The sequence below is a fragment of the Peromyscus eremicus genome, chromosome 3 (genome assembly GCF_949786415.1).
Source record: "Peromyscus eremicus chromosome 3, PerEre_H2_v1, whole genome shotgun sequence".
NCBI lineage: Eukaryota > Metazoa > Chordata > Mammalia > Rodentia > Cricetidae > Peromyscus > Peromyscus eremicus.
The window spans coordinates 4336940-4362333 of record NC_081418.1 but is presented as its reverse complement, the minus strand read 5'-3'; positions in this window follow the sequence as shown (position 1 = coordinate 4362333).

The following is a 25394-nucleotide window of genomic DNA, read 5'->3' as shown; positions in this document are numbered from 1 at the left end:
AAGGCATGTATTAATGGTATAAGTTAGTTTAAAGTGGAAGGTTATGCTGGTTGATGAACTATCACCTCCTCTAATTAAGAGGTCTCTTGTTCAAATAGAACCTTTATCAATTGTGATGGTATCCATAGCTTATCTTCTCCTGTAGAAACAAAAGCAAAACCTCGTCCCCAATGTAACACATATCCTGGTTTCCATTCTGAGGTCAGCACATCTTTAAAGTATATAGGCTGATTTAATTCTGCAGTTTTTTCTATTATCCAATGTCTCTCTGCAGCTGTTGTTCCCTTCTCATTGGCATTGAGAAAATTCAAACTTAATAGAGCATTATGCAGTCTATTTCTGGGGGGTTTTGTTACCCCTTTCTGTTTATTTAGCATATCCTTTAGAGTTCTGTTTGATCTTTCTATAACTGCTTGGCCTGTAGGATTATGTGGTATGCCTGTAATATGCTTTGTATTGTAATAAGCAAAAAAATTGTTTCATTTTAACAGAGACATATGATGGAGCATTGTCAGTTTTGATTTGTGCAGGTATACCCATGATGGCCATAACTTCTAGCAAATGAGTGATTACAGAATCAGCTTTTTCAGAACTCAAAGCAGTTGCCCATTGAAATGCTGAATAAGTATCGATGGTATGGTGTATATATTTCAATTTTCCAAACTCTGCAAAGTGAAACACGTCCATCTGCCAGCTTTCATTCCTCTGAGTACCCTTTGGGTTACATCCTGCTGGTAACGGCATTTGATTGTAGAAGGAACAAGTAGGACATCTCTTTACTATTTCTTTGGCTTGTTGCCAGGTTACAGAAAAATCCTTTTTTAAACCTTTACTATTGATGTGATGTTTTTTATGAAATTCTGAGGCCTCCAGCACATGTCCTATCAATAATTTATCAATCGCATCGTTACCTTGTGCTAGAGGGCCTGGCAGACCAGTATGGGATCAGATGTGAGTTATAGATAAAGGATGACTCCTTTTCCTGATTGTATCTTGTAATTGAATGAATAGTGAAGTTAATTCTGAAGCATCAGGGATAAATTCTGCAGTCTCAATATGTAATACCACTCTTTCAGCATACTTAGAGTCAGTTACTGTGTTGAGAGGTTCTGAAAAATCCATTAATACCAACAGAATAGCATACAATTCTGATTTTTGAACTGAATTATAAGGACTTTGAACCACTTTACTTAAATTTTCTGATTTGTAACCTGCCTTTCCTTGTTTGTTGGCATCTGTATAAAATGTATGAACTCCAGATATGGGTTTTTCCCATACAATTCGAGGCAAGATCCAATCAGCTTTCTTTATAAGATCAATTCTATCGCTTTTGGGATATTTGCTGCTAATTTCTCCAAAAAAATTACTGCAAGCTCTTTGCCAAGGTTCACTTTCTGTCCATAATTTTTCAATGTCCTCTTTAGTTAAAGGTATGACAATTTCTGCTGGGTCTATTCCTGCTAATTGATGAAGTCTCAATTTTCCTTTCCAAATCAAATCAGAGATTTTTTCCACATAAGTTTTTAATTTTTTATTCGGTGTATTTGGTAAAAAATATCCATTCCAATATAATATCTTCCCTCTGCATTAATATTCCTGTAGGAGAATGCCTAGAAAGTAAAATAACCAAAATCCAATCCAGCTTTGGATCAATACGGTCCACGTGCTCTTCATGTACTTTCTTTTCTACCAAGGCCAATTCTTTCTCAGCTTCAGGTGATAATTCTCTTGGACTATTTAAGTCCTTGTCACTTTCTAAGGTTTTGAACAAATTATTCAGTTCATCATTTTTTTACCCCAACAATAGTTCGTAGATGAGAAATATCTCCAAATAATCTTTGAAAGTCATTAAGAGTCTGTAGTTGATCTCTCCTAATTTGTACCTTTTGGGGTCTAATTTTTTGTAGCTCTATTTTATATCCTAAATAATTAATAGAATCTCCTCTTTGTATCTTTTCAGGAGCAATTTGTAATCCCCAGCAAGGCAAAATTTTCTTTATTTCTTCAAACATTCTTTCTAAAGTATCTGCATTTGAGTCAGCTAGTAAAATATCATCCATATGATGATAAATTATAGATTTAGGAAATTTGGTATCATGAATACTAGTCAGTAGGGGTAAAGGTTGTAGGTAGGTACCAGCTCAACTTCTCCACGTTCAATAAATTGTATACATGCTGTCTTCAGCAATAGGGACTTGCCATCAGTCTGTGGAGAGCAAACAATAGCTGTAAATGCCCAACACTGAAAGAGCTCAGTGGCATTATTGGAGGTTCTTTATTTCATAATGCATTGTCAAGGCTTTATTCCCCCTTCAGGTCCTATGGTTCCCATTTTTTCTTTCTAATGGGAATTCTGCATTTGCAAATGAATATGTTTCTGGATTTCTTGAGCCTTTTCTTTGGCTCCTTTCCTTCAGTATCTTTTGTCCTATTTTGGTTTGTTTGTTTTTATTTCATCGAATTTTACTTTATCATTTTTTTATTTTCTTTTTTATTGAAAATAAATTCTTCCTTCATACATACACCCGACCACATTTTCTCCTCCCTCTGCTCCTCCCAGCTCCCCGTCACCTCCACTCTCCCCTAGATCCACTCCTCCTCTGTTTCTGCTTTAGAAAATGGCAGGCCTCCAAGAGATGGCAGCCAAACAGGACAAAACAAGATCTGATAAGACAAGGCAAAAGCCCTCACACCAAGGCTGGACAAGGCAACCCAACAGGAGGAAAAGAGTCCTGAGAGCAGAGAAAAGAGTCAGAGGCACACCTGCTCCTGTCTGCATCCTAATGATAGAGAAATAAAGCATGTGGATTTGGAGTGTTGAGGATCTGGGAGCAGAGAAGGGAGGAAAAGCAATCAGAATATTTTGTATTTTTAAAAATCTGTTCTCTATTTAAGAATAAAATATTTTTTAATAGAAAAGAGAATAGGAAAAGGGTAGAGACTAGATGCTGTGCAGTTCTGATTGGCTGCTGCCCTGACCTTTGTACTTAACACTGTCATTCAAAGCAAGGAAGAGAACAAAACTTGATAAGGTTGTCTCTGCAAGGACTTACAGAGGGATAAGACTGTGGTCTGGAGAAACAACATAACTTTTTCTTTAACAGCCCAAAAAAGGAACCTGAGCCTCAGAGGAGGAACCACCGAGTATCAGCCTTCCTACCTCACCTGCTTCTAAATGACAACACTCAGATCATCCTCATTCATTTCAGGTCTAACAGGCTGATCCTGTGAGTTGTCATTCATTTCTGCATCTAAATGATTCCTAAGGACTTCTAAATGACTGTCCTTTCATCTCATGTTACTCTGTTCCCCACTGGAAACCACCCAATTCCAAGACACATGTGCATCTGGCATTTATAGAAGGCACTGAAAACTGAAGGGATAATTTGAATAGTGGCTTTAAATTGAATATTGTTTATCACTGTACTAAAATTCATTGATTTTGGCTCTGTAGGAATTTTCTCTTGGTAAAAATTGCCCTATTTTCTTGAGACCAGCTGTTAATCCAAATCAACAATGCCTTCTTTTCTAGTTGCTGCCCTCCAATGTGGAAGACCCTTTAAAAGTAGAACCATTGATCTCTCTGTTCTTCATCCGTTCTCCAAATTAGGACTGAGAAATTGTTACATACCCAAAATTACATTAAAATCCTGGGTAAGCAACCCCTTATCTACCTGAGCTCTGTGACCTCTAGTAGCAGAAACTGAAGGCATTTTCCCAAACATAGAGAATGTGGCACTCAATAGAGGTAGGTTTTCAGAGTGCTGTTAAGTGTTTAAGTGCCAGAAAGAGGTTATGAGAAGGGACCATGCACTCAGGAAAACACTGGGATGATCCCTTCCTAATGCTACTCTACAGTTTAGACCTTCTTTGTCAGTCAGAGGTCTAGGGGTTAAAGGTCTATTACCTGGTGGGTGCTATTGGGAGATGGTGGAGCCTCTAGAAGAAGGGGCTTAATGGGGGACCCTAAGTTCCTGGGGTGACTGGTTTTACTTGGCTGCATTCTCTCCACCATGATGTGCTGTCATGGTTCTGAGGCAGGAAGCCAGCTAATCATGGATTAGATCACCTAAGTCATAAGCCAGATAAATCTCTCCACTTTACCAATTAATTATCTCAAGTACTCATGATGATACTGGAAAACTGACTAGCATACACTATAAAAAAAACAGTTCCAACTGAATCAAATTCTTATGAACCAGAAATACATCCTTAAATTCTTGAAAGAACATAAAATGATATCCTTTTATCTTGAGTGTGAAAATATTTCATAACTACATACAAAAAGTGTGATCACACAGTAAACTATTAGCAATAAAAATAAATCAATTTTAAGGTCTCTTTCTCATAAAAACAAATACATTAGAAAACCAGACATAGTATCTCCTGTATATGTAGATGATAAACACTTGATAACTGCTAAATTGTGGATAACTCATATAGAAGAAAAATATAAATATTGCAACAAAAATACAGACAAAATAATTAATAGATACCTCATTGAAGGAAAACACCAATAAACAATGAAAATATAAGACTATGCTCAACTAGGGCCTATGTAATGGTTCAGCATATAAAGGTGACCACTGTAAAGCCTGAAGACCTAAGTTCAATTCACATGGGTTGACCTCTGACCTCCAGATGTGTGCATAACATGCGCACAAACATACCACACACACAAACAAAACAAATAAAATAATTTTAAGAAACTTTAAAGAAACATGCTCAACTACAATAGTAATAAAAGAAATGCAAATTAAGACCCCAAAGATAAGAACATTTTAATTATAGTGGAAATAGTTTTTGGTTTTTGTTCGTTCGTTTGAAGACAGTTTTCTCTGCATAACAGCCCTGGCAGTCCTGTAGCTCTCTCTGTAGACTAGGCTGGCTTCAAACTCACAGAGTTCTGTCTGCCTCTGCCTCTTGAGTGCAAGGATTAAGAGCTTGAGCAACGATGCCTGGCAATGTTTTTTTATTATTATTATTTTAATGGCAATGAAAGGATGGTAACAACCATGGTTCCGTTATAATTCATGTGCTACTGCCAAGAGTGCTAATTGGTAGAAACAACTTGTAAAATATTTTACTTTTCATTTATGATATATAACAGGTGTCTATTTCATGATCTAACAATTCTTTTCTATGAAGAAACATGCACATCTATGCTAATAGACATGCTACTGTTTAGAATAGCAAAGACTTAGAAAAACTACAAAAGTGAGCAATATTTTTATGGACATACAACCATACAAAAGTGAAATTGAACAGCATTACCCTCTATGAATCTCAGACATTTATTTGAAATGAAACTAAAGACTTTCTACAATGGTGCAATATTTATTAAGTTAAAAAAAGATCAGAACTGAGTTGTAGCTGAAGTTCATTTATGTCTGAGCAGCTGCGGGACCATGAACACAGAGGTTTATATTAATTACGAACTGTATGGCCTAACGGCTCAGGCTTCTCACTATCTAGCTCTTTTATCTTAAATTAACTCATTTCTATAATCTATACTTTGCCACATGGCTCGTGGCTTACCAGTACCTTTACATCTTGCTTCTTCTGGCAGCGGCTAGCAGCATCTCTCTGTTCCGTCTTTCTCCTTCCTCTCTGTCTAGTTAGAATGTCCCACCTAACCTTATTCTGTCCTACCATTAGCCAAACAGCTTGATTTATCAACCAATCAGAGCAACACATATTCACAGCATACAGAACAATATCACCCATCATTGAATAATATGTATTTAGCAATGCATAAGTGAAAAAATATAGGATATATATATATATATATATATATATATATATATATATATATATATATATACTATCTTGAGTGTAAACAGCAGGATGGGATCAAGGACGAATGTATAGAAGTTGCAAATTGTATTGGGGATGTTGTCATTATTTTTCAAATTACACACATATACATATACATACATGCACAGATATATATGTTTCTTCATGTTTATGAATAAATAATACATAATTCATTGAAGGAAAACACAAATGAACAATGAAAATATAAGACTATGCTCAACTAGGGCCTATGCAATGGTTTAGCATGTAAAGTGACCACTGTTAAACCTGAAGACTCACTCCATACAGGTTGACCTCTGACCTCCAGATGTATGCATGACACATGCACAAACATACAACACACATGCTAAATAAACATAATTTTAAAGGAACATACTCAACTACATTATTAATAAAAGAAATGCAAATTAAGACCCCAAAGATACAGATGATTGATAGATAGGTAGGTAGATAGATAGATAGATAGATAGATAGATAGATAGATAGATAGATAAAGGAGACTATGTGGAGAAGTATATATTTTTCATATATATATGGTATTTGAATACTGTCTTTCTACACTGTGTGATAGCTTCACCTTGTTTACTTCAGTGTTATGTTTCATAGCCCCAAGTACCTCTAGACTTCTCCAGGCTGTCAGAGAACGCTGTATTTCTCCCAGGCATGAGGACACCCTGGAAGCATGTAAGGGCACCAAAGGTGGTGTACATGCTATGAACTGATATATCCTAGTGTAAAAGCCTTTTGTTTTCACTATAGGTCTTGCTTTTTAATGGTTGTGTGTGGCATGTTTGTTAAGTGGATTAATAATAATAAGACCAAAGACTTCAAGGAAATCCTATTGGAACATGAGTGCTAAATAAAAAATATTGTAATTTTTTACTATTATAATTTCTACTTTTGTTCAATTATTTTGTTGCATTCTTCAAGAAAATACAATAGAATGCAAAAGTGTTTGCATTGAGTATCTAGTCATAATAATAAAGTAATAAACACTAAAATACATTTATATTAAGCAGTATTATTGGTGTTCTATGAGGCAATTAAAGAAAGATTTCCAACCATGTTATACTCATTCTGTGTTTAAAAATAAAGCAAAATATCTGTTTTTTCTCTGAGAAATATCTTGCTTAGGAAAATTAATAAAAGTTTAACCTCTTCAGTGTGTGTGTTCTCAGGCTCATTCTTGTTGAAGTTCAGTGTTTGTTAATGAACAATTAAAAGTATAATGCACAGTGTTTCCCATCGCACTGTGGATGTCTAGTGCCTGCACAGTACGGGCTTGCTTCACACCAGGGAAAGACACAGAAGTGCCTAAAAAAAAAGCCCAGCGCTGAGGACACATTTCCTGTGGAAAAGGGTCGGAGGTGGGTCTTGATGCTATATGATGAGCATGAGAGGTCAAAATCACAAGGAAGTAGAACAAATGGCTTTAGACTTCTACAAAAGCAGTGACAGATGTGAGTGTGCATCACTGGATGGAAGTGACAGATGTGAGTGTGCATCACTGGAAGGAAGCAACAGATGTGAGTGTGCACAACTGGACAGAAGTGACAGATGTGAGTGTGCATCATTGGAAGGAAGTGACAGATGTCAGTGTGCATCACTGGAAGGAAGTAGTGACAGATGTGAGTGTGCACCACTGGACAGAAGTGACAAATGTGAGTGTGCATCATTGGAAGGAAGTGACAGATGTGAGTGTGCATCACTGGAAGGAAGTGAGAGATGTGAGTGTGCACCACTGGAAGGAAGTAGTGACAGATGTGAGTGTGCACCACTGGACAGAAGTGACAGATGTGAGTGTACACCACTGGAAGGAAGTAGTGACAGATGTGAGTGTGTACCACTGGAAGGAAGTGACAGATGTGAGTGTGCACCACTGTTAATTATGACTCAGCCTACACTAACAGTGACATTACCCTCTTTTCTGCAATTTCAGGGGGTCTATTCATCAACCCCCAGTGTAGGACAGGCACCCAGTCCACTTACTGTGTAAACAGGAAGCATTAACATTATCGTTGATTATTGTAGAAGTTACGTTGTGAGGATTCTGCACCAAGCATGGCAAAGATGTCATAATCTGCAAGGTTTTCATGCTTCAAATGTAAGTCAAGGTGATGCATCAATTCCGAGTTTTCATATAGGAAAAACTGTGTCCCGTGCTGCACACAGAAAAAGAAAGATGAAAGAAGAAAAGCACAGTGCTTACATACAATTCTCCAGATACTCCTCTGAGAACTTAACTAAGTATTATATCAATCTTAAAAATCAGAAATTTCATCTTTTAAGAGGTTTGTTTCTGTTTTGTGATTGACAGGAATAGTAACTTGAGGAAAGTTTGAGGAAAGCTCAGTACTTTTGTTTTAAAATTGTTATTAGTTTTTATTTATTTACTTGAGGAGGGTGTGCCACTAGGCATGTGATAGTCGGAGGACAACTTGTAGGCATAGTTTCTCTCCTTCACTGGGCCAAGAGACAAGTGTCTTTTCCTACTGAGCCATCTCATCAGCTCTTGGAACTATTTCTTTACTCATACACAATGACCTTGAAACTTTTAGTGTGGCATGGTGCCTCTCACTCAAACCATTTATTTCTCTTTTACTCACACCCAACTCCAAATCTAAACCTAAATATGTTGTTTCTGCAAGCTCCATATGCTCATTTCCATGTGACATTTCACTTCATCCATGTATCATCTAGAGTGGCCAACTGCATTTGTGAATTCTCAGGTTTTACATTCTCACTCTGTAAGAGTGCGTACATGATGTACGCTTGTGTCCACACACGTATGTGTAGGTACATTATGCTCATGTGGAGGCCACAAGTTGAAAACAAGCACCTTCCGCTATTGTTCTCCCCTAAAATTTTAAAACAAGGTCTTTCACTGAGCCTGAAGTTGCTGTTTTATTTATATTAACTATCTAGCAAGTTCCTGGGATTCACCTGTGGCCTCTCCCTTATCCACCTCTTTTGTTCCTGGTGCTGGTAACAGGGCCCTGAAAAAAAAAATAATCAAGGTAATTGTAGTCTCAGAAAGCCAGCTCCAAGACTGCACTCCGGGATGCAGAGAAATCAACAACAGTAGCAAGAACTAAACTTTTCTATCTGAGGGGTAAGGAAGGAACACACGCATTCTGATGTTAACTCTCTTTATTACTCTATCCTGAAAGATCTCTTGAGAGTCTTCTTCTCTCTTTGTCTTTACACAGTTATATATTTCCTACAGAAAGCTTTAAACAATATAAGAGTTATATTTCAGGGTCATACATATTGCATTTCTTGAGTAAACAATAAAAAGCAGTGTTAATCTGATAACATATATGTCAACTTTCTGATTAGTGAAGCAGCTATGGCTGTGAAGGAAGGTCCAGATATTTTGCTGTTTTGCTAAGGAGAGAGCCCATAAAGGGGGTTAAAAAGTTAAACTATTGGGTAGCCTAGAAAACAGAGAAATTGTGCATTGTAGTCTGTTTTTATAAGTAAGATAAACATTTTAAGCTATCATTTAAAAGTGTTGGTTTCTTTTGGACTTGGATTGTTGCACTGTCCAGGCAGCTGGGATGTGGCTGGGAGTGAGTAACCATAGCAACACTCAGCTGTCAGACAGGGTCCCTGGTGTGCAGACTATAAAGCAAAGGCAAGAGGCACACAGCCCAGTGTTCGGCACTTTCTCCAGGGACAGTGACCTTAAAAGCATCCCAATTCTTAAAATATATTCTCCTACCCTGTGTGCAATGTCAGATTAATTGCTATTCTGTCACCTATGTAAATTTCAGGACCAAAACATAAACAGGTAGTTGGCTAAACCATGAGTCTTGTATCATATAACGGATTAGGAGTTCGTGCAGAGAGTTAGTTGCTGAGGAGTTTGTATAGGGAGTTATGCCAGTGCCTTACCACTGTGAACTAGCAGGGATAGTGTAATCTTTTAACTGCCATGTCAAGGAGGTCCAAGCAGTTCTTCTGGAAGTGGGGTCCCCTATGCTAGAATGGTAGTGCCTCCAGGTTTTTTCTGGCAAGAGTATGATGTCTGGAATTAATACCTACATGGGTGGGTTGCACAAACAGAGCAGGCAGGTAAGGCTAATGGGCACAAACTGCCTCAGCATAGGCAGTTATCTTGAGGCAGGGTGTGCTGCAGCCAGTAAAACTCAGAACCTTCACATGCCTGAGCTTTCGGTGGCTGGAGAGGAAAGTCCTCAAGTCTACTGCAGTGTTGTTAAAAGGTTCAAAAACATTAGGTGTTTTATTTTTCTCTAAGAGAAAATCCATTCCAGTGAAAGGGTACACTCATAGATGTGCTGTTCACGCCTGAACCAGATCCCACTGTAGCTCTGGCTGTGTGGGAAATGCTATGGTTGCTCTGGGGACCCTCCAGAGCCCAAGTTACAAATGTATGAGTATATCCTGGCTTTTACACGGACCCCTCACACCTGAACTCAGGACCTCCAAACTCAGGTCTTCATCTCATCTTGCACAGAAGCACTTTACCCACTGAGCTGTCTTCCTACTCCTTGGAATTATTTTCCTGACACCTCACATCCTCGATTTTGCCCACTCTATCTCCCCTACTGCCATGTTCCCCATCCTGCAGCACTTATTACTATGCCTTCCTCTGCTCCATGGTGAGGTTTCTCAAGCAAGCCAGCAGCCTCTGCAAAGATAAATTCATGCCCTGGACATAACTGTATATTCATGTTTTGTCTCAGTCCCTTTAATATAGAAGATACACAATATAGACTACTCTAAATTTCATTTAAAAAGTGTTTTTCCCAAGACACTAACCATCTTAGCTTATGCAGTAGTAACTGATGTGTACTGCAAATCTCTCTGCTTAATCTACAACCTCTCCTAAAGGACACTCCATGTCTAACTCATATTTGTACTCCAAAAATACCACCAATCATGTAACTACCTGAGAATGGATGAAATGTGCTCATTATGAGGGCTCTTCAATTATGATTCTACTTTGTCGTATTAATTTTTAATTCTGTTAAGCATTCTAATTATAAGGTTTGTCATGGTTTAATATATATTTTTACAACATTTAAGCTACCTATAATCTCTGACTTGTTATAGCAACTGGCAATAACAGGTGCTTCAACAAAATCTCAGTCTGCCCCCATGACAAAATACTTGTCAGAAGAACTTAAAGGAAGATACATTTTTGCTCAGAGAGTCAGATGTTGTCTGTGGTTGTTTGGGGACTATGGCAAGGCAAAAATGATGGAGAGGGTATGCTAGAGTTGGATTGATTACTTCAGAGCAGCTAGCAAGCATGAAGCAACATAGGAAAGCGACCATGGACAAGGTACACTCTTTAAATTATCCTCTACACTTACTTGTGAATTCATTAATGGGTTAATTCATTAATGAATTTAGAGCCCTCATGATACAATTACCTTTATACAGTGTGACAAAGACTTCAACAGACAAATCTTTGTTGGGTACATTCCATATCCAAGTCACAACACTTTCAAAATGATGATCCTTGAGGACTAGGGTATATGGGTATGACATTTATAAATACCACCTAGAGAGCCTGTTCAGGCTTCCCTTGTCTCTCTTTTTTATAAAACTCCCTGCTACAAAGAATTATATGATGAACACTTCTTATTATATGCACTCAGAAAGAGATACACATCTTCCTATGGTGTTTCTTTACTTTCCTTAGCACATCATTACTGACAAAAATACCTCCAATCACTGAAGTAATTTGGATCTGGAGAAAAAAAATGCTGAGAGACACTACTGTAAGCGAGGTCTAAACTGATTCATTTTTTGCAGTTAGCATTAGTTTCAGAGGTGGTTCAATAAACAATGGTTCTATGATAAATAAGTTGAATAAATTTTAGAAAATTATCACTGCCAAACAGGAAGGTCTAGGAGCCCAGTAATTGGTCAAATGCTCTTTACCATCCTTTCTTGGTAGTGTCAGTGTTATCTTCATAAGATAAAATGTTGCTAGAGTAATAAACAACACCTGATGGAGTGAAAGGCTGATAAATTAGAAGCCAACACCGTGCACCCAACTGTGAGTATAAAACAGACACTATTTGCATTCCGTTTTTTTCTCATAAGGTTTTCGAATGCTTACACGTTTTACTGGCATGATTAGAACATATGAACAGTGCATTTTTTTAAACAAATCACAGTGTATTAAGTCTAAGAAATGAGATGGAAGGAGAACTAAATGTTGTTCGTTTTGAGAAAGTATTATTTGTTCACAGCTTGGCTCCATTTTTTCTGACTGCATGGTTAATTGGGCACGTGTTCTTGCTTCATTTTTCCACTCCCAATGTGACAGATATTACTTCCCCAGGTTCAACTGGGCATAGCATTGCAAATGCAAACATATAGTGGTAGCTGTCAAATGGATTATTGTGTTAAAATTATCATTTCTCAGTACTTCTAAGTATCCCCCAAAATATTGAATGTTACGTAAGATTATATGTTACCAATTTAATAATATTTCATTTTGTTTATAATACCCAGGGTTTTGCCTGGAATTTTACTCACTGATGTATCTTTGCCATTTTTTTGTGTTTTCATAATATCTTTCTAGATCTTTTACAAAACTTCTTTCTTACTGTACACCCTCAAATGAGATCAGCTTCCCCTGTAAGCTGATCAATTTTTAAGAGCCAGCTAAAATGCTATACTACCTATGAGCCTTCCAGTGTGGAAACAGCACCCTGGCAATATGATGAATTAAAGCCAAGGACAAGGTCAGCAATAGGAAAGATATTCACGCCTACTTAGCACTAGACTTATCACAATTTTTTCTAGGCATTCCTTAGATATCTGTCTTATATTAGCATACACTTTTCCCTAGCTACCCACAGCAATTCCTCATTTGAATAAGTTGACAGCGGCAGGCAGGCCTTATGTTTTATTTGCATCCTTCAAAAGTTGTACCATTTGTTAACTTTCCTCATATGACATTTAAATCTTTGGGGAATTTTTCAATATTACATTGGAGTGATTTAGAAACTGACACAACTATATCATCCAAAGGCCTTAGGCTTAGAGGGAAGTATTAATGGTGGTGTTGTATGTTTAGAGCTGACATACTCTCCCACATAATTTACTAAAATGATAGAACTGTGTCTCCCTGCACTAATATGGGGGAGATCTTGGCAGGAGATAGCAGCCTGGATCCTGACTTATTGTAATATTACCAAACTTGGTAATTAATTTTAAAAAACTAAACATTATATTATTGCTTCTTACTATTTGAAGAACATTTATTTTATTTTTCAAGGTATCCTTCCAGAATATTGAAAGTTATGCTCATGGGATAGCTATACGCTAGATAATAGTTTGTGTTTAAAGAGCAAGTTTCTAGGGAACTAGTTTCTCTTCACATGCAGACATAATTAGAGATAGGTACCTTGGATCATCTATAGAGTCATTTTCTCATTGTAGTTGAAACAGAGACTCAGTTTCAAAGCATTTTTACTTAGCTGTGGGATAGGTTTCCAATTTATCCACAAGGACTCTTCTTTCTTGAGGATGGTAGCTTTACATTTTCTTCAACTGTCCATCAAACTATTGCAAACTGGATTGTGTATGTATTATATTTTTTCTGTTCATTTTTCACTGAAATCTGATTTGTATACATGAGATCTGTTCCTTAGAAGTGTATATTCAGTGAGTTTTGCTGTATTTAGTGTTGCATAGCCCCCATTAGTTTACAATTCCAGAACAAGATCCCTTGAAGAAACTCCACACATGCTACTCATAACTCCTCACTCTACTCCTACCCACCCTGTTGTGGAAACCAAGAATCTAAATTCGATCTTTTACTGTTCACATGAAATGAAATCATACAACATGTGGCTTTTTACACGTAAGCATGAGGTTTCAGGGTTTACTGGGTCATAGTGTGGATCAATACCGCATTATATCTTTAGTTGAGTTTCCAGGGAGAAGATACCATGATACTGTGTATCTGTTTGTTATGGGATAGAATATTTGTTTAACTACATAAAGATGTGTTACATTTGTTTATGCTGCATTTGTCTGTCTATGTAAACATATGTTACTGTTTCACCTTGCCTGCCTAAGGCACCTGATTAGTCTAACAAAAAGCTGAACAGCCAATAGCTAGCAGAGGAGGGATAAGCAGGGCTGATGAGCAGAGAGAAAAGGGGAGCCAGACAACCAGACAAGGAGGAAGCAGGAAAGAAGGATGGACAGTACATAGATTAAGTAAATGAGCTCAGGGCAGCACATAGATTAATAGAAATGGATTAATTTAAGTTAAAAAAAAACTAGCTAGAAACAAGCCTAAGCTAAGGGTAAGCATTCATAATTAATAATAAGTCTCCATGTCATGATTTGGGGGCTGGAATCCTCCCTGCCCCCCCCACCTCCCCTCTCCCTCAGATCTACTCCTCTTCTGTTTCCCTTCAGAAAAGAGAAGGCCTCCCAGGGATAAGGGCCTCAGAAAAAAAGAAAAGCTTCAACTGAACATGGCATAACAAGTTACAATAAGACTAGACACATATCAAGGATGGCCAAGGCATCCCAGTAGGAGGAAGAGAGTCCCAAGAGACAACCCCACTCTCACTGTTAGGAGTCCCACCAAAAACACCAAGCTAACAATTATAATATATATGCAGAGGACCTGGCACAGATCCTTGCAGGCTCTTTGATTGCAGTTTCAGTCTCTTTGAGTCCCTAGGAACCCAGCTTAGTTGATTCTGTGGGCAAAGTTTTCCTGGTTTCCTCAACCACTCTGCCTTCTCCAATTCTTCCTCCCTCTCTTATCAGAGTTCCTAGGGGAGGAACCAATGGAGATCTCAAATTTGAGCTCACTCTCCGCCTAATATTTAGCTATGGGTCTCTGCATCTGCTTCCCCATTAACTGTGGGAAAATGGATTGTTCTTATCCATTTGATTTAAATGATAGCAGGCCAAGTTATCTTCATTTACATTTTTGATATTGTATAACTAATTCATTTTATTAGAGAAGCAGCAATTCCTTCATGAGTGACAATGCAGTTCTGAATAGGGACCTTAAAAAAAATCTCCATACTGATTTTCCTATGAAATCTTAAATTTGAAATAATGTATATTTATGTGTTTATATTCTTTACCTTTTATGTCACACATTCACACATATACATGCTGATATAAGTTCACTTATTCATATAGCATTGTCAAAACTATATAGAAAATAAAATAATAAAAGCCAAGAGTAAGACTACCAACTTGGCTCATAAGTGCATTTTTAATATAAAAATACAAAGCTACCATAAAAAGCTAACATTTGACAAACATTACCTTAAAGGCTTCTCCACACTTGTGGGTTTTTATTTAAAAAAAAAACAAAACATGAAAACCACACAATGAAAGAAATAGGTTAAGAATCACTGTTCAAGGAGGAGGAGTAGGGGGGACAGAGAGGACAAGGAAGGATTGGGAGGAGAGGACAGAGGGGAAAATGCAGTAGGGATGTAAAAACAAAAACATTAACAAGGGAATATCAAAAAGAAATCATTGTTCATTTTTATAAAAAAGAGACAATGAATAAGTACTCTCAATGAATATTTAATGACATAAGTAAATATACATATCATAAAATTAACAGAGAACTACACTCTTTGAACAAAAAATTGCATATATGAAATTTTGCCAAATTTTATCTAAAAATGCAGAAAACAAATATTTCAACAGTCTGAAAGTTGTTATTTTTGTAGCTTTTATACTTTCTTCATGTTTTATGTAGTTTTCTAAGTTTTATACAATTATAAATTGCATAGAAAATTAGAGAAGAATGTCTATAATTTCAAAATATCCTCTATGCTCAGTACCAAAATAATCAGTCAACTTTACAAAGCCTGAGTCTTCTGGAAGTGTCAGCACTGTTTATCTGCACAGCCATGTTTACCTGCTCAGGCAGCAGAGTCACTAAGACTGAAGGATCTCAGTGATATAGCCTAGGCATGTCCAACAGTGAAGGGAAAGAAATGATGCTCTGTTCCAAAACGGAAGCCTCCGCTGGCTGAAGCATGTGAACTGGTGTTTCTAAGCTAAACATTTGCTTGTAACAATTTGAGGGACTGGTAGTTGCAAATGGCATTTAAAAGTGGGCAACTTAACATCTGTAATGCACAAAATAGGGCCTCCAGAAAAGAGCTATGAAGCTTGAGAATATATCATGGTGGGAACCAATAGTCATTAGATTTTATTTTATTATAGTTTTATTTACATGTATTAATTACATTAATTCATAGGTTTCAGTGTGATAAATCATCATATGCCTACAGATTGCATTTAAACATTTCAAAACTTTTCTTAGACTCAAAATTTTCAAATATCATGTCAAATCTGAAGTTGATGCTCATATATAGAATAAATTTGTATTATAAATTTTGCAGCAAATATTTAATGCATCAATTAGGGCTGGCACTGCATAAAATTACAATACTAACAAATGAGAATTGAGATTTTGACAGTCAGTATTGCTTAATGAAAAATTATTCTGAAATAAATTACTTTTGAAAAACAACATTTTAGCACCTCAGGCTCTCATTGATACTGTAACTGTTAGGGATCTTTTTTCTTTGTTAAAGTGATAGCACAAATCAAATATATTAGACATATTGTAGAGAATTTATATGGAAATTAGACTTACAGAGTTATTCTGATATATTGCTTAATGAAAAACATGACTACCTCTTCAACATTCTTTTTTGGATTAAAAATGACATGAAAAAACTGCTAACAATGTATATGAAAGTTTGTTTTCAGAAAAGACCATAGATATTACTAAAGTCTAACTCACAATTGAATGTTCTATAGAATTAAGACAGCTGAAAAAAAAACACCATGGTGGCAATCTACTGTGAACAATATCTAGAATATTGAAACTTACAGAGCACAGTGAGAGTAGTGAGTTATTTGTATTTGACAGCGAGGCCCTGCAAGGAGTGGACTTGTCTTACTTCTTCAACTTTGTCGCACACTGTCTCCTTTCAGCCCTGGGAGAGGGTGAGCTTCCCAAAGCAAAATTAGCCAGGTCTTTCCCAATATGGTAACTGGTGCATGCTGTTTCCCTTTGTTTGGCCAGATCCTGCTTAAAAAATGACCCCACCTTTGAGTGTCGACTTAAACAGAGTATCAACTCAATACAATATTATCTTCCATGATGCTGGAGATGTTTAAGATTGTTCATTGTTTGCTCATTCTAACTTGTGTTCTGTCTCTAACACTCTCATATCTCATGGGGATGTTTGTTTGCTGACTACAGCACACTCAGTACCCAGAAGTTTGGGGTCAGAGAGATGAACATCTGGATGGTTTTGGAAAAGGGAGTCAAATAATATTTTTCTCACTTTTTAAATTTACATTTTTGAGGGGCACCATGGCATGCATGTGGAGACCAAGAAACAACTTGTTGTCAGTCTTGGTGGCAAGTGTGTGCCCTTACCTGCTGAACCATCAAACAATATTTCCAAACACCAGATACTATGTGCTTGTTTTAAGTGTGCTGATAGCTCATTGTTCAAAGATGAAAATTACACTGGTACTCTACAAGTTAAAATACTGGGGGAATAGCTTAGAAGCCAAAGAGGAGGAACACTGTGGAGAAGTGTTTATAGAAGATTCTTGGGAAGTCAGAAAAGGATTCTAGAATAGGAATGCCAAGCTCTGACCCTATGGAGAAATGAGTGTCTTCTGTACAAAGATAGGTTGAAGCATCTTCCAAATCTAACAGAGGGAATTCTCTCAGATCTCCACTGAAGATGAATTTTTCATTCCCTCTAACGATGAATACAGAGAGTAAAAGGCATTTTATCACTTCTTGAGTGCTTAAATTCATGCCATTTGTCTGTGGGAGGCAAAAATGGAAGTAAACAGTTGGAGATTAGATGGGTACATGGCTTAGGAAAGAGGTTTGCATTGGACATATATGAAAAGCTGTCAAATTGCAGAGCTAGAAATTGAATAGACATGTGTAAGATCTTCTAGAAACAACACATCTGAAGAAAAACAGGAGCAGAGATATAAAGGGTACCAGGTAAATTGGGAAAACAAAAGAGCGGGAAAGAATTTCCCCAGGCAGGAAAATGAGGAGCCAGGCTGTTCAGGGAGCTACTGAGACAACAAAGTTGGGACAGCCCATGTGGTAGGAACAAATTTGATGCTTGCATAACCACAATTATTCTAAAGTGGCCAACTTCATTTCAGTGGAAAGGCAGAATTCCAGCAGTCTTGGTTAGATGAATGATTAAGCAATGTGGACTCACAGCAACTTACATAATTTACGAAGAAGTCTAAAGAAGGAAGCCAGCTGTTTTGGGGGGAGGGGCATTAAAATCTGTGTTCAAAATGAAAGGTAAGCATGACATTTGGCTTAGAGACAGCCAATAAAGATAGAGAAGATGAAAATGCAGGGGAATAAATGACATAATGGATAATACTCTGTCCTTTTGAAATTTCAAAAGGATATTGGTTGATTGTTTTACACATCTCATAATGTATTCACACAGGTTGTGAAATGCATTAACAGAGCCTCATAGCTCTAGTTCCTTCTGAACTGCAAAAACAAATGAGATTCAGAAAGTCTTACTATTTCACCCAAGGGCACACAGCTAATAAATGTTGAATCTGACATCTGAAATCTTGTCCCTGTTTTTAAATTTCATGTTCTTCACACTAAGTGATGCTGACAGGTTCCTTAGGCTTCAGCTCTCTTACTGTCTGATAATATTCACTTCCAAATCAGGAATCATCAAAGACAAGGCTGTTTATTTTTAAAAAATTGTTTATGTTATTTATTTATTTGGTGTGGAGGGGTATAGCTGCTTGCATGGGGGCCATGCTTGCATACCACTGTAAAAGTACGTTCTCTCCCTCCATGTGGGTTCCAGAGACCAAACTCAGAACATCAGCTGTGGCAGCAAATGCCTTTACCCACTAAGCCTCTTACTGCCCCCAACAAAAAAAAAAAATTTAATGGCATACTGAGTGTTTCTTTCAAGGAGAGAAGCAGAGGAAGCATATGTATGTGTCAGAAGTATATATATGTATATGTAGCTCTGATATATATGTATCTCAGGTATCAATTTGCAAGAGTCAGTTTTCTTCCATCCTCTGGGTTCTGGGAATTAAACTTGGATCACCAGGCTTGCTGGCAAGTGTCTTGACCTATGCTCAGTCATCTCGCTAACCCATTTCTTTTTCTTATAGATATAGCTATTCATTATTTGCATAAGCTGAAGAATAAACAACATTGTCAACAATTGAGAAACTTTGATAAGTAAAATCGTACTCTGAATTCTACTCAAAGTGTGGTGAGCAAATGGGCAATATCAGTATCATGGGGAGATGGCTCATAATGTATGTTCATAGGCTCATCCCAGATGTCACTGAGTCAGAATCTCTAAAGGTAGGGTCTGGAATCTAGGCTCTAAGCCTCCCTTCAGAGAAAGTCTTAATCATGCTCAAATTACAACATAAATATATGTATATAGGTGAACAAAACATGTACTTAAAGATCCATGTGAAATTCAGAAAGATCTCAGATGAGCAGGGCCATCAGTGTTACCAGAATAGTGCAGACTGAAGGCTATCATGGACTAAGTTTGTACTTGACAATTTGAAGTGGTGAGCTTTAAAGAATTAATAATATATATTTAAGCTACTACAGATACCCCAAGTTTAATTTTTTGAATAAAGGAAACAATCACAGCTTGAAATAATTAAGCCTTTTTCATATATACTTGGAAAAATAAAGTAGTTGATGCATAAAATTATACTAGCAATAAAAGAAAAGTGTCCTAGTGACCAGAGTTAATGGCACATAATCACAGCATGAACTACAGCACTGGAGAGTCACTAAAGATGTGACTTTCTCTAGTCCGTTTTGCCTTCTGTCCCGGTGTGCATACATAGATAATGGCTCATGGCTTTCCACTTTGCGTGAAGAGGAAACAGTTTATCCTTAGTTATTTGAGTCCGTTTTGCCTTCTGTCCCAGTGTGCATACACAGATAATGGCTCATGGGTTTCTACTTTGCGTGAAGAGGAAACAGTTTATCCTTAGTTATTTGAACATTCTGAGAAAGACTGGTATCAGCACAGTAGGGTTATTGTTTTTAGTATCACTGGAATTTTAATGATAATATAATTCTGTCAAAGCTAAGTGCATTTGAATAGCCTGAACAGCAACTCTGTTTTCAAGAATTCATGATATATATGTGTCCCTAGCTGTTCTATATTTCTTATTTGTAAATTTCTTATAAATAATTTGTATTTAAAGAGACAATAGATATCATGAAATCAGATTATACCCTCTTATTTCAGTAATATTTTAGAGAGGGAGGCACGGTGTCAGTGTGTAGCACTGGCTGGCCTGTAACTCAGAGATCCACCTGACTCCATGCCTAACCTCTGACTCTATGCCCAACCTCTGTGTCCATCACCACACCGGGATATAACAATTTTTTTATAGTCTCATGCTTTCTTCCCCTTTTCCTTCTTTAAAACATCATTTTATTTATTTATGTATGTGGGTTTGCATGTTTTCGTGTGTCATATGAATGTGTGCACACAAGCATACAAATTCGTGTACTCATGCGCATTCATGGGGAGACTATCAGTTTGCCTTATTCTCTTGAGACGGGGTCTTTCACTGAACCTGGAGCTCTGGAAGTGGACATTTTCAGCTAGGCTGGTGCCAGCAATCCTCCTGTGCAACCTGGCACAGCTCTGGGGTTCTAGGTGTCACTTGGCTCTGTTTTCTGTAAGTGCTAGGGATTTGAACTCAGGTCCTCATGCTCAGTGATGTTCCCTGCTGAGCCCAACTCTCTGTCTTTCTCTTCTGTCACCTGCTTGCCTCACTCCTCTGTACGACCTTCCCATTCCATCCTTTCTACACACCTTTCCAAATCTGCTACTTTACCCTTTTGGCTTGTGTTCCTTGTCTTCTTTTTGAACTGTATAATAATAATAAAGGATTGTTATAAATTTATATTATATTATATAAAGTATTATAATAATAAAGAATAAAAAGATTTCTTTCAAGCAGGAAAGCTACTAATAAATAGTTGGATCATTAAATATTAGAACACAGTAGTGTGTGTATTAAGTGTTCTACTTCTCAGAATATTTCTCCTGTAGAAATTGCTTCTACTTATGTGTTGACATAGCATATTTAATTTTGATATCCTATGTATTCATTTGTTTCATCATCTTATGTCGTTTTAAACCTTTATTCTTCTCTCATACATTACATCTGAATGGCAGTTTCCCCTCCCTCCATCCCTCCCAGTCCCTCTCCTGAGCTACCCTCTCCCCCATGTCAAATCCTCCTGTTTCTCACCCCCAAAAATGAGAGAGAGAGAGAGAGAGAGAGAGAGAGAGAGAGAGAGAGAGAGAGAGAGAGAGAGAAGCATACCTCCCAGAGATATCCACCAAACATGAACACGACCTAACAAATTGCAGTAAGACTAGGCACAAACCCTCCTATTATGGGTGGACATGGCCACTAGTAGAAGGAAAAGGGTCCTAAGCTCAGGCAAAAGAGTCAGAGACACCCCCTCATTGTTGGCAGCTCCACAAGAGCACCAAGCTACACAACCATAAGTTGTATTCAGAGGCCTAAGTTCAGATCCATAAAGAGTCCATGTTAGTCACTTTGATTTCTGTGAGCCCCTATGAGCCCTGCTTAGTTGATTCTGTGAGTCATGTTCTCCTGGTGTCCTCAACCCCTCTGGCCCCTACAATCCTTCCTCCCCATCTTCTGCAGGGTTCCCTGGTTCCCCCTCATGTCTGGCTGTGGATCTCTGTATACCCTCCCATTGGTTGTGGGATGATGACCCTCTGATGACAATTGGGCTAGGCACTGATCTATGAATATAGCAGTAATCATTTCATTGACTTTTTTTTCCAGTCATGTTTGGTTCTGTTTGGGTCTCAGGGCTATCTAGCCTCTGGTTCCTGGTCATCTGGGAAGTGTCAGGCATGGGTTCCCCCTTGTGGCTGGGCTTTAAGTTGGACCAGTCATGGGTTGGTCACTCCCACAAGTTCTGTGCTACTATTGCCCAAGCACATCTTACAAGCAGGACAGATTGTAGATCCACAGTTTTGTGGCTGGGCTGATGTTTCAGTCCCACTGCTAAGAGTCTTGCCTGGTTATAGAAGATGGACAGTTCAAGTTTCATATCCCTCATTACTAGAGACTTCGCTAGGGTCACTCATAGAATCCAGGAAGTTTCCACTGCACTAGGTTACTCCAACCCTCCCTCCCCCCGGAAATGCCCCCCAATCAGATCCTCTCTCTCAGTACTATCTCCCCTAATCCCTCCTACTCCCTCCTGATTCCTCCTGTTCCAATTCCCAAGTGCCCACAGTCCACCCACAAATTCTCTCCTATTCCCCCTTTCCAGGGAAATCCATGCATGCCCCCCTTAGGCCCTCCTTGTTACTTAGCTTCTCTGGGTCTGTGGATTGTAATATGATTGTCCTTTACTTTACAGCTAATATCCACTTCTAGGTGAGTACATACCATGTTTGTCTTTGTGGGTCTGGGGTACCTCACTCAGAATGATCTTTTCTAGTTGTATCCAATTGCCTGCAATTTTCACAATGCCATTGTTTTTAACAGTTGAGTAATAAAACACTCTATCGTATAAATGTACCACATTATCCATTCTTCAGTTGAGGGACATCTAGGTTTCTAACTTCTGGTAATTATGAAGAGAGTAGAAACGAACATAGTTGAGCAAGTGTCCTTGTGGTAGGATGGGCTGTCCTTTATGTAAATGCCCAGGAGTGATATAGCTGGATCTTGAGTTAGATCAATTCCCAATTTTCTGAGGAACCAATATATTGACTTGCAAAGTGGCTATACAAGTTTACATTCTCATCAAGAGTGGAGGAATGTTCCCTTTGCTCTACATCCTTGCCAGCATGAGCTGCTGTCACTTGTGGTTTTGATCTGAGCCATTGTGAAAGATGTAAGACAGAATCTCAAAGTAGTTTTGATTTGCATCCCTGGTCACTAAGGATGCTGAAATTTTTTTAAGTGTTTCTCAGCCATTTGAGATTCCTCTGTTGAAAATTCTGTTTAAATCTATACCCCATTTTTTAAGTGGATTGTTTGGTTGGTTGATGTCTAGTTTCTTGAGTTCTCTAGTGTGTTTTGGAGATCAGCTCTCTGTCAGAAGCGAGTTGGTGAAGATCTTTTGCCATTCTATAGGCTGGGGCTTTGTCCTATTTGGCAGTGGCATCTGCCTTACACAAGATTTTTCAGTTTCGTGAGGTTCCATTTTATTGATGGGTGTTCTTATTATCTATGCAATTGATGTTCTGTTTAGGAAGTTGTCTCCTGTGCCAATGAGTTCAAGACTACTCCCCACTTTCTCTTCTATCGTGACCAGAGTTTGGGGTTTTATATTGGGGCCTTTGGCCTACTTGGACTAGAATTTTGTCCAGGGTGATAGATATGGATCAATTTGCACTCTTCTGAATGTTGACTTCCAGTTATACCAGCGCAGTTTGTTGAAGACATTTTCTTTTTTCCATTCTGTATTTCTGGCTTTTTAATAAAAAAAAAAAAATCAGGTGTCTGTTTGTGTGTAGATTTACTTCAGGGTCTTTGATTCAATTCCATTGATCTACCCGTCTGTTTTTATGCCAATACAATTTGCTTTTTATTACTATAACTCTGTAGTACAGCTTGCGATCAGGAATGGAGATACCTCCAGATATTCTTCTACTGTACAGGATTGATTTAACTATCCCAGGGTTTCTTTTTCCATATTAAGTTGAGTATTGTCCTACAAGGTCTGTAATGAATTGTGTTGGAATTTTGATGGGGATTGCCTTAAATCTGTAGATTGCTTTTGGTAGGATGGCCATTTTTACTATGTTAATCCTACCAATCAATGAGCATGGAAGATCTTCCCATCTTCTGATACCTTCTTCAAATTCTTTCTTTAAAGCCTTGAAGTGTTTGCAGTACAAGTCTTTTACTTGCTTGCTTGGTCAGAGTTACACCAAGATATTTTGCATTATTTGTGGCTATTGTGAAGGGTGTTATTTCCCTGGTTTCTTTCTCCGTCCATTTGTCATTTGTATATCGTAGGACTACTGATTTTTTTTAATTAGTTTTGTATCTATCCACGCGACTAAAGGTGTTTGGAAGCTGCAGGAGTTCCTTGGTAGAATTTTCTCCTTCACTTGTCTAATTGCTTCTGCTTGAACTTCAAGTACTATATTGAATAGATGTGGAAAGAGTGGACAGCCTTGTCTCATTCCCAATTTTAGTGGAATTTCTCTCCATTTAATTTGATGTTGGCTATCCACATACAATAAATTTCTTTTATTATGTTTAGGTATGTCTTTTTTATCCCTAATATCTCCAAGACTTTCATCATTAAGGGGTGTTGGACTTTGTCAAAGGCCTTTTTTTGGCATCTAATATGATGATTATATGGTTTATTTCATTCAGTTTGTTTATGTAGTGGACTAAATTGACTGATTTTTATGGATTATTGGAGAATTTCACATCATGCATCTCAAACACACTCACTCCCCAGTCTTCCTGGGTCATCTCCCCATACTTGTGACATTCCCCTGAAGAAGAAGAAGTTGGTAGTATGAGATCTTTCCAAATTCTTTATGAAGACACTTAGTGCTGTGAACTTTCCTCTTAGCACCACTTTCATTGTGTCCCATAAGTTTGGATATGTTGTGCATTCATTTTTATTGAATTTAGACGGTCTTTAATTTCCTTCTGTATTTCTGCCTTGACTTAGTGGTAACTCAGTAGAGAATTGTTCAGTTTCTATGAGTTTGTAGGCTTTCTGTTGTTTCTGAACTCCAGTTTTAATCTGTTGAACTGATAGGATGCAGAGGGTTATTTCAACTTTATTGTATCTATTATGACTTGGTTTGTGACCAAGTATGTGGTGATTTTTAGAGAATGTTCCTTGCAGTACTGAGAAGAAGGCATACTCCTTTGTGTTTCAGTGAAATGGTCTATAATTATCTGTTAAGTTCACTTGGTTCATGACTTCTATTGCACCATTATTTCTCTATTTAGTTTATGTCCATTCACCAATGAATGTAGTAAGAGTAAGGTAAAAGTCTCCCACTATCAATGTGTGATTTAAGCTTTAGTAGTTTCCTTTACAACCGTGGGTATCCTTGTGTTTGGGGTATAAATGTTGGTTAAGAATTGAAAGATCATTTTAGTGGATCTCTCCTTTGATGAATAGAAAGTGCCCTTCCCTGTCTCTTGATTATTTTGAAGTCTATTTTATTAGATATTAGAATGACTGCATCAGCTTGTGTCTTAGGTCCATTTTCCTGGAAAAATCTTTTCCCTACCCTTTACTATGCGGTAATGTCTATCTTTGATTTTAAGATGTATTTCTTGTATGCAGCAGAAAGACAGATCCTGTTTTCACATCCATTCTGTTAGCCTGTGTCTTTTAATTGGGGAAGTGAGTCCACTGATAATGACTGTTAATTTCTGTTATTTTGTTGTTGGTAGTTGTGGTAGTGGTAGTGGTAGTGGTAGTGTGTGTGTGTGTGTGTGTGTGTGTGTGTATATGT